The sequence below is a fragment of the Sinocyclocheilus grahami genome, unplaced genomic scaffold (assembly GCF_001515645.1).
Source record: "Sinocyclocheilus grahami isolate Dianchi unplaced genomic scaffold, SAMN03320097.WGS_v1.1 scaffold95.1, whole genome shotgun sequence".
NCBI classification, from domain to species: domain Eukaryota; kingdom Metazoa; phylum Chordata; class Actinopteri; order Cypriniformes; family Cyprinidae; genus Sinocyclocheilus; species Sinocyclocheilus grahami.
In genome coordinates this window covers 1,007,626-1,018,409 of record NW_015505274.1, presented here as the reverse complement: position 1 = coordinate 1,018,409, position 10,784 = coordinate 1,007,626, and positions in this window count along the sequence as shown.

Sequence of the window (10,784 nt, the reverse complement as noted above, 5' to 3'; positions counted from 1 at the left end):
TGCCTCAAATGTTTCCTATTATGTCTTTAATTTTTCCCGCTGTAAATATACTCCACTCTCAAAAGCCTCTGCCAATGTTTGAAATACTCCAAAGTTTTCATTTTGCATCATTCACCCCCAAAGTATGCTTAAGTCAGTCTCCTTCAAACAGTGCCATGAACTGATTAGAAAAATATGGACAATTATAGACAGCTTAAACTCTTTTCTAAAAAAACTAAGGCTGGTTTGTATTTCCTTAGTCTCTAACCTGAGTCCAGAGATGAGCCAAGGAAAATAAATGTTAATGGTGTATTCCACAGTGTGGGTTTTATATTATTAACGTTGAGGGCAGCTTCCAAAAATATATGTGGCAAAAAACATAAAAACAGTCTCATCGACCATGTTGGCACATCCTTGGTGCCTCCAAAGGTCATTTTAGGCTTTATTTATTATTATTTTTTTTTTAAATACATTTTAAAATATAATTTATTTCTGTTATTACAAAGCTGAATGTTTAGAAGCTATTACTCCAGTCTTCAGTGTCACATGATTCTTCAGAAATCATTCTAATATGCTGATTTGGTGCTTAAAAACATTTCTTATTATCAGTGTTGAGAACATTTATTTGAAATGAAGTGTTTTGTAATATCATAAAGGTCTTTAAAGTCACTTTTAATCATTTTAATGCATTCTTGCTGTATAAAAGTATTAATTTCTTTAAAATGTAATAAATAAACCTTACTGACCCCAAACTTTTCTGTAAATCATCAACTATATACTGAAATACATCAATTAGACCAGAGGTTGTTTGTGATATGAATATATATGGAAATATCTTAATAATTATATTAATTGAATGGTTTCATCCATAAAACTGAATCAAAAAGCTTTTGACAACATATCTGAGAGGAGTAGATTATCTAGTAGTTAAAGCTCAGGTCTGGTTACCAGAATAATGATGGTTCCAACCCAACAAGGGTTAATATTCGAGGCTATGGTGGGTACAGATAAGGGAATTGACTTAAAGGGTTAGTTCACCCAAAAATGAAAATAAGGCTGCGTTTTACTCATCCCCGATGCATCCTAGTTGTATATGACATTCTTCTTTCAGACGAATCCAGTCGGAGTTATATTAAAAATTGTCTTTGATCTTTCAAGCTCTATCGTTGCACTCAGCGGGTGTTGCATTGCTTTCATCCAAAAGACCTGAAATAAAAACCGGGGGGTGAACAAAGGCCTCCTGTAGTGAATCGATGCGTTTTTGTAAGAAAAATATACATATTCACAACGTAATAATCACTTGAATCTAGCTTGTGCTCACTGTTGTAAAACGGAAGCAGTTCCATGGGAATTACGTTTGAGGTCAGCTTTGCACTTTGCGCATGCACTCAGAAGTGACGCACACGGAGAGATCGAAATAAAACAACGGTCACTAATTAGAAGTACAAAACGAGGATTTGTAAAGAAGAATGTCGGAGGATTTCGATATAAGCCGGGGGGTGAACAAAGGCCTCCTGTAGTGAATCGATGCGTTTTTGTAAGAAAAATATACATATTAAAAACGTAATAATCACTTGAATCTAGCTTGTGCTCACTGTTGTAAAACGGAAGCAGTTCCATGGGAATTACGTTTGAGGTCAGCTTTGCACTTTGCGCATGCACTCAGAAGTGACGCACACGGAGAGATCGAAATAAAACAACGGTCACTAATTAGAAGTACAAAACGAGGATTTGTAAAGAAGAATGTCGGAGGATTTCGATATAAGCCAAGAGGAGACTGGTTTTCCTTTGCTAAAGTAAGGAGCCTTTGCTTCTTTTGATCCTGTAAACAAACGTTGGTTTTCATGAGACTCACCGGCGCATGCGCAACGCTGACCTCATACCTCATGCTCCCGGAACTTCTTCTGTGTACAACTGCTGGCGCAAGCTAGATTCAAGTGATTATTACGTTTTGAATATGGATATTTTTCTTACAAAAACACATTGATTCGCTACAGGAGGCCTTTGTTCACCCCCCGGAGCTGTGTGAGACACTTTTTTTTAATGGAAAGGTGCTTTTTATTTCACTTCTTTTGGACAGAAGCAATGCAACACCCGCTGAGTATAACGATAGAGCTTGAAAGATCAAAGACAATTTTTTATATAACTCCGACTGGATTCGTCTGAAAGAAGAAAGTCATATACACCTAGGATGCATCGGGGGTGAGTAAAACGCAGCCTAATTTTCATTTTTGGGTGAACAAACCCTTTAAATTACCTGTCCACAGACACATATGTTGTTCTGCTTGAATATGTACAGTATACTGAGTATGAATGACACCTGTTAGTAAATACAGTTGTCAACAAACACTATGTGAATGTAACAAAAGTTTACTCTTTTTTTATGTGTCCAGTACATACAGCAAATTACCATGCTCAGTGTTTGAATTTACACTATTTTCCATTTGTACATACTTTAAGTTGGTTAAAAGTCTCGGCTCACCTCTAGATTTCTCATAAAAGGATAACCATGAGGGTTTCAGTGAGAAGCAAAACAAGAATTTCCTGCTTTCCGGAACATTTTTCTCTCCCAAACAAAATTCCATGATAATTCTACACAGCTGTGTATCGCACCTCTGATACTGACAGCATGCGCGAGTTTACAAAATTATGTTTTGCACTGGCCCTGACCCAGTGCTCTACTTAAGTGAGTCACCTGATCTAAATATTACCCTGGCAGTTTTTTGTTGCTTCTTTACTGAGCAATGAAACTGGTGCAGCAGCAGTTCACTTCTCTGCTAAATCTTTATCCAGCTGACTTCAGATCTGCACAGTCATATTTCCTCCATTGTGTGATGTCATGGTGCAGATAAGAGTGACAGTCAAGCAGCATTCAACAGCTTTTTTGGCAGCACATGCTGTCAGAGTGCTCTCAGGGGAATGGATATGCAAACTTGCAAAACAAAGCTGCCAATTCCTATCCCTTCTTTTATCTGTGATCTAGGAGACGTAGACTGATTTGTGTAGGAAAACACAGATACACAGACAAACGCAGAAGGTTCATTTGAAATACTGTGGATACAATAGTTCAAATAAGTTAAAATTGAGCAAATTACATATTAGATGCACTATTGACAGTTTATATTTGTTTGTGCTCGCCCAAATAAAACGAAACCAAAGTAGTTATATACAGTGGTGTGAAAAGGTTTTTGCCCCCTTCCTGTTTTTTATTTTTATTTTTTTGCATATTTGTCACACTTAAAAGATTCAGATCATCAAACAAATTGTAATATTACACAAAGATAATGCAAGTAAATACAAAATGAGTGGGCCAAAATTCCTCCACAGCGATATGAAAGACTCATTGCCAGTTATCGCAAACACTTGATTGCAGTTGTTGCTGCAAAGTGTGGCACAACCAGTTATTAGATTTAGGGGGCAATTACTTTTTCACGTAGGGCCAGGCAGGTTTGGACAGCTTTTTTCCATTAATAAAAGAAATCATCATTTAAAATCTGCATTTTACATTTACTTGCATTATCTTTGTGTAGTATAAACATTTGATATATATATATATATATATATATATATATATATATATTGTACAGTAATCCATTTGAACTATTTGGAAATTGTATTTTTATTTGAAAGCATGCACACATTCACTAATCATGTATAACAGGCCTGCCTTTCTTGTCTTGTCACATTCAACTACAATTTACATGAATCATGTAAATTATAAATTTTCAAATCAAAGCAGCGAAATTCAACAAAAATGGTTGGATTATTTATTATTTCAACCATTTAACATCTAAATTAAATATTACATGGCTTCTTACCTTGCACTATTTCACCATTAAAACAAGTTTCATGCTTGGTGATAATAATAATAATAATAATAATAATAATAATAATAATAATAAATATGCAACATATATGTAAAAAAAATACTGCCATCAGGCGGTGAAGCCACTGGAAGTGCGGCCATATTGCTTTTCTGTAACGACAGAGGGCATCATTGAATGACAGCCAAAACCTTGACCTAAAATCACCCGATTTTCAGCGTATTGGTAGCACAAGGATATGTATATGTAAATGAATAGTTGCTTCAGATGTTAACTGTAATGTTTATGGTCTTTTTGAGCTAAGCGCTATTTTGAAATCGTTAAGGTGGGTTGTTTATGGTCTTTTTGAGCTAAGCGCTATTTTGAAATCGTTAAGTGAAGTGACATGTGACATGTGGCCAAGTATGGTGACCCATACTTGGAATTATGGTGACCCATACTTGGAATTAGTGCTCTGCATTTACCCATCCAAAGTGCACACACACAGCAGTGAACACACACACACCGTGAACACACACCCGGAGCAGTGGGCAGCCATTTATGCTGCGGCGCCCGGGGAGCAGTTGGGGGTTCGGTGCCTTGCTCAAGGGCACCTCAGTCATGGTATTGAAGGTGGAAGAGAGCGCTGTACATTCACTCCCCCCACCTACAATCCCTGCCGGTACGAGACTCGAACCCACAGCCTTTGGGTTATGAGTCCGACTCTCTAACCATTAGGCCACGACTTCCCCGCCACGAAGGTGGGTGTGTCTGCTGCATTCTGAGGAGACAACTGACCTAACTCAAAATATATTTCTTTATGTACAGTATGTAATTATGCAGGACATATTAAACATGAACATAGGCTGTAGCAGAAACTGAAATATGCAATACATATTACAATAAGCCATATTGCACTATATGCATCTCAGAAATAAAGCTTAATGTTAATAAGTCAGCAATACAGTCAGCGTTATTTCTTTGAATAATGTTATGATGCGTGTATTTCCTGACTATTTTAGACTCTTCAAGACCGCACAAATTATATGGTATTTTATTAGAAGTACAGTTTCCTTAGGGTAGGGGTCTGCAACCTTCAACATCAAAAGAGCCATTTTGGCATATAGCTAAAGTTTTATATTCAGTTATGTTATAGGGCAGGGGCATAGCAATCATTTCAGAAGTGAGGGGGACATAAATGTCAAATGTAATTATTATTTATATATGTTTGTCTAATTGACAAAAACATTTCTTACTTTTAATTTGCTAAGAAATAAAATACACTGCTGTACACTAACCAATAAATTGTATTCTATAATATTTTTGACATATATTTTCCTAATGACAATTTTACGATTATGATTGGCCGCACAAATTATATGGTATTTTATTAGAAGTACAGTTTCCTTAGGGTAGGGGTCTGCAACCTTCAACATCAAAAGAGCCATTTTGGCATATAGCTAAAGTTTTATATTCAGTTATGTTATAGGGCAGGGGCATAGCAATCATTTCAGAAGTGAGGGGGACATAAATGTCAAATGTAATTATTATTTATATATGTTTGTCTAATTGACAAAAACATTTCTTACTTTTAATTTGCTAAGAAATAAAATACACTGCTGGACACTAACCAATAAATTGTATTCTATAATATTTTTGACATATATTTTCCTAATGACAATTTTACGATTATGATTGGCAAACACTTTTTCCATTTTTTATCACAGAATAAGGCAGAAAATATATTTTATAGCTTCTGTATTGTATTAAAGGTTATGTCAGTTAGCACTGTAACATTCATATACTATTTATTACCTGGAGAAAACTTGAAAAACACACATTAACCATATATTGTCGCAATCGTTTATTGTCTTCACGTTTCATCAGTTATGGTTTATGCTTGTTATCAGCTTAGCTATAGCAATAACTGGATGCATTTGTCCATATTAGCACGTCAGAAGTTATTACTACTTCTATGAGTCCATCTGGGACTTTCAGCGTGAGAGCATATTAAGAATTACATTGCATGAGAGTATTGAGCGCTCAGTGATGTTTACATCGTTTTGGATACGAATAAAACGTATCCAAAACGATATGACTATCTTGTCTCTTTGAATTTAAATCTAGATTTATCCACACTGGCCCTTAAAAACGTCTACGTGAACACAACTGCCCGACAAAGTGCAGGGGAGGGCTTTACGTTTTTTTTAAATCCGGGGGAACACGTCCCTTCGTATGCCCAGACATGGAGCCACTGCGGAGGAATGGAAGAGCCGCGGGTTGCCGACCCCTGCCTTAGGAGAAGTGTTATGTATGTTGTTGAATTGATTATTAATTTAAGCAACATTTAAACCATTAATTGTTTCAAAATGCATGCTGTGCTGAAATCATTGTTGAAACATTTGCAGTTAGCCTGCTATACGAATAAAAACAATATTATAACACGACATAAATAGGCTAAACACTGAGTAACTGTACAAGGCTAATTATTAAGGTATGGGCATATGTTACAAAGCATACATATTTATTCGGATTTCAGAATGCGCACTGTTCGCTACTGTAATGAATATAAACGTAGGCTATGGTTTTAATAAGCAGGAGAAATTCCCGAAATTAAACAAATAACCATTTACATGCTCGGGACTATTACCTTGTAAGAAATGTACAGGGGGACTAAAGATAAAAAACCGCTGACTCGTTTGCTGTTTTATTTTTTATTTTTTCCCCATTGAAACCGTATGATTTCCTATTGAATGAATTATGAGAATACTAGGGAATAGCGATAAAGCGGCCCGTGACGTCAATAAGCCCCCCCCGTGACGTCACAGTGATTCATTCCTTAGAACGTTCGGTGCATAAAAAGAGTGCCGAGTTGCATTTGCACCGTGTTATCAACGAGTGATTGTGAGTAGGCTTTTCATCAAGTTTCTCCTAATCTTTTCATGTCTTAGTAAAGAGAACATTTTCTCAGTGTGCATTTAGACTAAGATACACTGTACAATGACAGTGAATATAAACTCAGCAAAAAAAGAAACGTCCTATCTCATTCAACTGCTTTTATGTGCAGCAAATTTCTTAAAATGTAAATATTTGTATTAACATAAAAAAATTAAACAACTGAGACATAAACTGAACAAGTTTCATAGACATTTGACAAACACCAGCTGCATTAACAGATGATCAGGAACCCTGGGTTTCTTTCTTCTGAAGTTTTTCAGAGTCAGTAGAAAGGTCTCCTAACTGTCGTAATTATTGTAACCCTGTCCTTAATTGGCTACCTACCGCCTGTATGCTGTGAATGTCTTAAGGTCTGTTCAACAAGTGCATGCACAATAATTGTTTTTGGCTCATTGAACAAGTGTGAAAAACAAAATTTAAACCTAATTGGATTTTACAAAATGTACTTGAAAATGCAGCATCCTGAAAAAGAGACCTTTCTTTCTTTTTTTTCATTTTTTTTGCTGAGTTTAGATACATTGTAAAAAAATAATTTGAGAACACATTTGAGAAGGTGCGGTGAAATGTACAGTTGCTCAGCAAACTTTTGTGGGCAAAATCCAGTAATTTCAATAGGATTGCACACGGTCTGGGGCCAGATTCAGGAAAATCTTCTTAAGAAATAAATTAAGAAATTTGGTAAATTCCACGAAGTTCGTAAGAATGTTCTTAAGTGCAATTCTTGAAAAATTCTTAATAAGTTCTCAAACATTTTCTTAAGAACATCTTAATTTTTTTCTTAAGAAGTGAATTCAGTAATAATATTCAGTAATAATAATCTTTATCGGAGTGAATAGGCTACATGACGCACTGATAAACTCACACTTTATTGTCTTTTTGCGCTTCCTGCAGATTACCCTAGTAATCATAATAAACACACACACTGTTTTCGTCGCGACTTTTACCGGTGCTCAGCTTCACGTTTTTAATGCGGCGTGTTTTTGAACAGTTACTTTTAAAGGGGTCATATGATGCGATTTCATTTTTCCCTTTCTCTTTGGAGTGTTACAAGCTCTTGGTGCATAAAGAAGATCTGTAAAGTTGCAAACAGTCTCAAATCCAAAGAGATATTCTTTATAAAAGTTCAGAGTCAGCCTTAAAGGGGTGGTTGACTGTTTTTTTTATAGGCTTGATTGTGTTTACTGTGTGCAGTCTAAAATGGGTTAATGCTTCGTTTGTTAAAAAACGCATTATTTTTCACATAATTTACCTTTATTCCACACCTCTCTGTCCCTTCTCCTCTGAACGCGCTGATCATTTCCTGCTTTTATGAAGCCCCTCCCTCAGAAATACACGATGTGCTCTGATTGATTAGCTGGCCCAGTGTGTTGTGATTGGCTAAACCGCCTCTAGCCCCTCAACATAGCGGCATGTGCTCCGGTTGTATTGTAAACAATGACGTGGTCTATATTGCTTATCAGTTTGAGCCCGATTGAGACGCAGAGGCTATTAGTGAAGAGGATCGCGCAGAACCTGTGCAAGCACGGCTTTTAATGGTAGGCCTACGATTTTAGTTTGTTGTTGTCTCATACTTTTAGATATGCTGTTATTTGTAAATGCTACTGCTTCTGTGAGCTTTTAATATACTGTTTCAATAAAGCTTAAATCTTTAAATACAGTACGGCAACCACACGCAGGTCCATGTATAACGCTTCTCATAACTATAGTATGTGAAAATAAATGTATTCACTGAGCTGATGATCTGAATGAGAGAGAGAGAGAGAGAGAGATGCAGAGCGTGTGCAGAGCAGGGCAAGGTCAGGAACAGGATGAGAACCTGCTTTTGAACATTGACTTGTGAATCAGAGAGATGCAGAGCGTGTGCAGAGCAGGGCAAGGTCAGGAACAGGATGAGAACCTGCTTTTGAACATTGATTTTGAAACTTGTGAATCCATTAGAATCGTTAGAAGACAGAATCGCGATTCATATATGAATAGATTTTTACGTGCACCTGTAGTTTTCTCTTCCTCTTCTCTAAAGCAGCGCAGCATGGCCTTGCTCCCTTTGCTGCCCCGGAGGTGGGGTTTATGTAAAATTCTGGGTTCTTGACGTAACGGACCCGGGAAGTAACTCGTTGTAGTCCCTTACCAGTCGTTTTTGTAGGCATTAAACTGCCAGAATTTTAAAAGACGATATCTCCGTTTGCATTGAACTTTCAGCTTCGTAACTTTGCAGATATTGTTTATGATCAAACAGCATCATTACACACTAACTAACATTAAAAAAGTGAAATCGCAATCAACCATCCCTTTAAAATAGCCTGTCTCAAGCTGCAGCGATCTGTTTCATTCATTTTTGTGCTGTGTTTTGCGCTCTCATCCGAGTGAACGCTTCCGGTATGTGTGTCTGCGCTGCTACAGCAAACGTGTCCTGTGTATCGACGTGTTCATATGCGCTGAATACTGCCAAAGATTATGTCGTCTTTATAGGCTAAAATTAAAAGCGTCCAATTAAAACTCCCTGTCTGACTCGTTTTGTAATTGAGTTGCTACTGAGTTTTGAAGTCAGCAAAAAGTACACTCTAAAAAATGCTGGGTTGTTTCAACCCAATGTTGGGTCAAATATGGACTAACCCAACTGTTAGTTTAAAAAGCTAATTTAAAAATGTAACCAAAATTTAACCCAACAGTTGGGTTAGTCCATATTTGACCCAACATTGGGTTGAAACAACCCAGCATTTTTTAGAGTGTAGCGTCACACATAGGCTAATCATGACCGATCATTGTTTACATTTTCAGTCATCGCTGTCACTTCAGAAAACTCGTGCACATCCCTATTAATAGTCCTACAATGTAGCCTATTATATGTAGCTAGTGTTGTTGTAATGCTTAAATATAACAATTATTTTGAAATTACTCAATAAATTCATTAAATAATTCTTAGCCTACTGTTTGGGATTTAAGACAAGTCTGGGGCTGTCCTAAATTTAAGAAGTTATTTACGATGATTTTTCAAGATTATTTTCAAGAATTTGAATTCTTCTTAAGTTTTGTCTTAAGAACAATCTTAAAAAAAAGATAAGAATATTCTTAAGAAGATTTTTTGGGAATACAAAATATTCTTAAAGTTTTTTTCTAAAGTTAAAAATAAAAAGAAAATGGCAGTTAAAAATCAATTTCTTCTTAAGAATGTTTTGTGGAATGTTTCCCTGTGGAGTTTTGCATGAGGGCAAAAAAAGTTGGTCAGACAAATTTGTTGCACTGAACAACCGACAACTGCTTGGTTTGAATGTGACTTCTATGTGAACTGTGTATACATTTCTACACTATTGACAATGAACCTGTTTTTGTATGCAAAATCTAGCTTAAATTTAGGGTCATTCTCAAAAATGGTAATTTTCCGCCTAAAGAATTGTTTTGAAAGAACAGTTTTAAATTCAGTTTAGATAAGTTTTGTCCTATAATAGATTATTTATTAACAGAGATAATAACACCAGTGATGCATTCTCATAAAAAGAAGATTTTACCTCTTCTCTTTTAAAATTATTTTTAACATTGATAACACCAATGGAAAAAAAAATCAAGGTGCAAGATTTTTTCTTAAAATTATTTAAGTTTATATTTTATATTTTAACAACATAGAGACAACCTATTTCATATTATTAGAAATATTTCATTTGTTATACAATTTTACCTTTTACATTAGGCTAAGTCTTCTTCATAACTCAAAAGACAAGGCTCGTTTTGTCACAACTATGCTAATTTAAATTGTTTTTCTGTGCTAACATGATATATGAATATCTTTTATCATGGCATTGCTTCACCCTGCTTTTAATGCGTCTCATGCATGAGTGCCACATTTTCAAGATTCATTGTCAAGTTCACAGAAGGCCCCTAATGCAACCAGTTGTGGGATCTTGTGTTTTTACTCAACGTATTTCTTCTCTCTTTCTCTCTTTCTCTCACAGTGTTTCACAGATAATGTTGCAGACACAAGTGGACTAGCACAATTCCACGATTTTAAAGATTGGCCATCTTACATCCTTTAAAGGAGCCAACCATGTC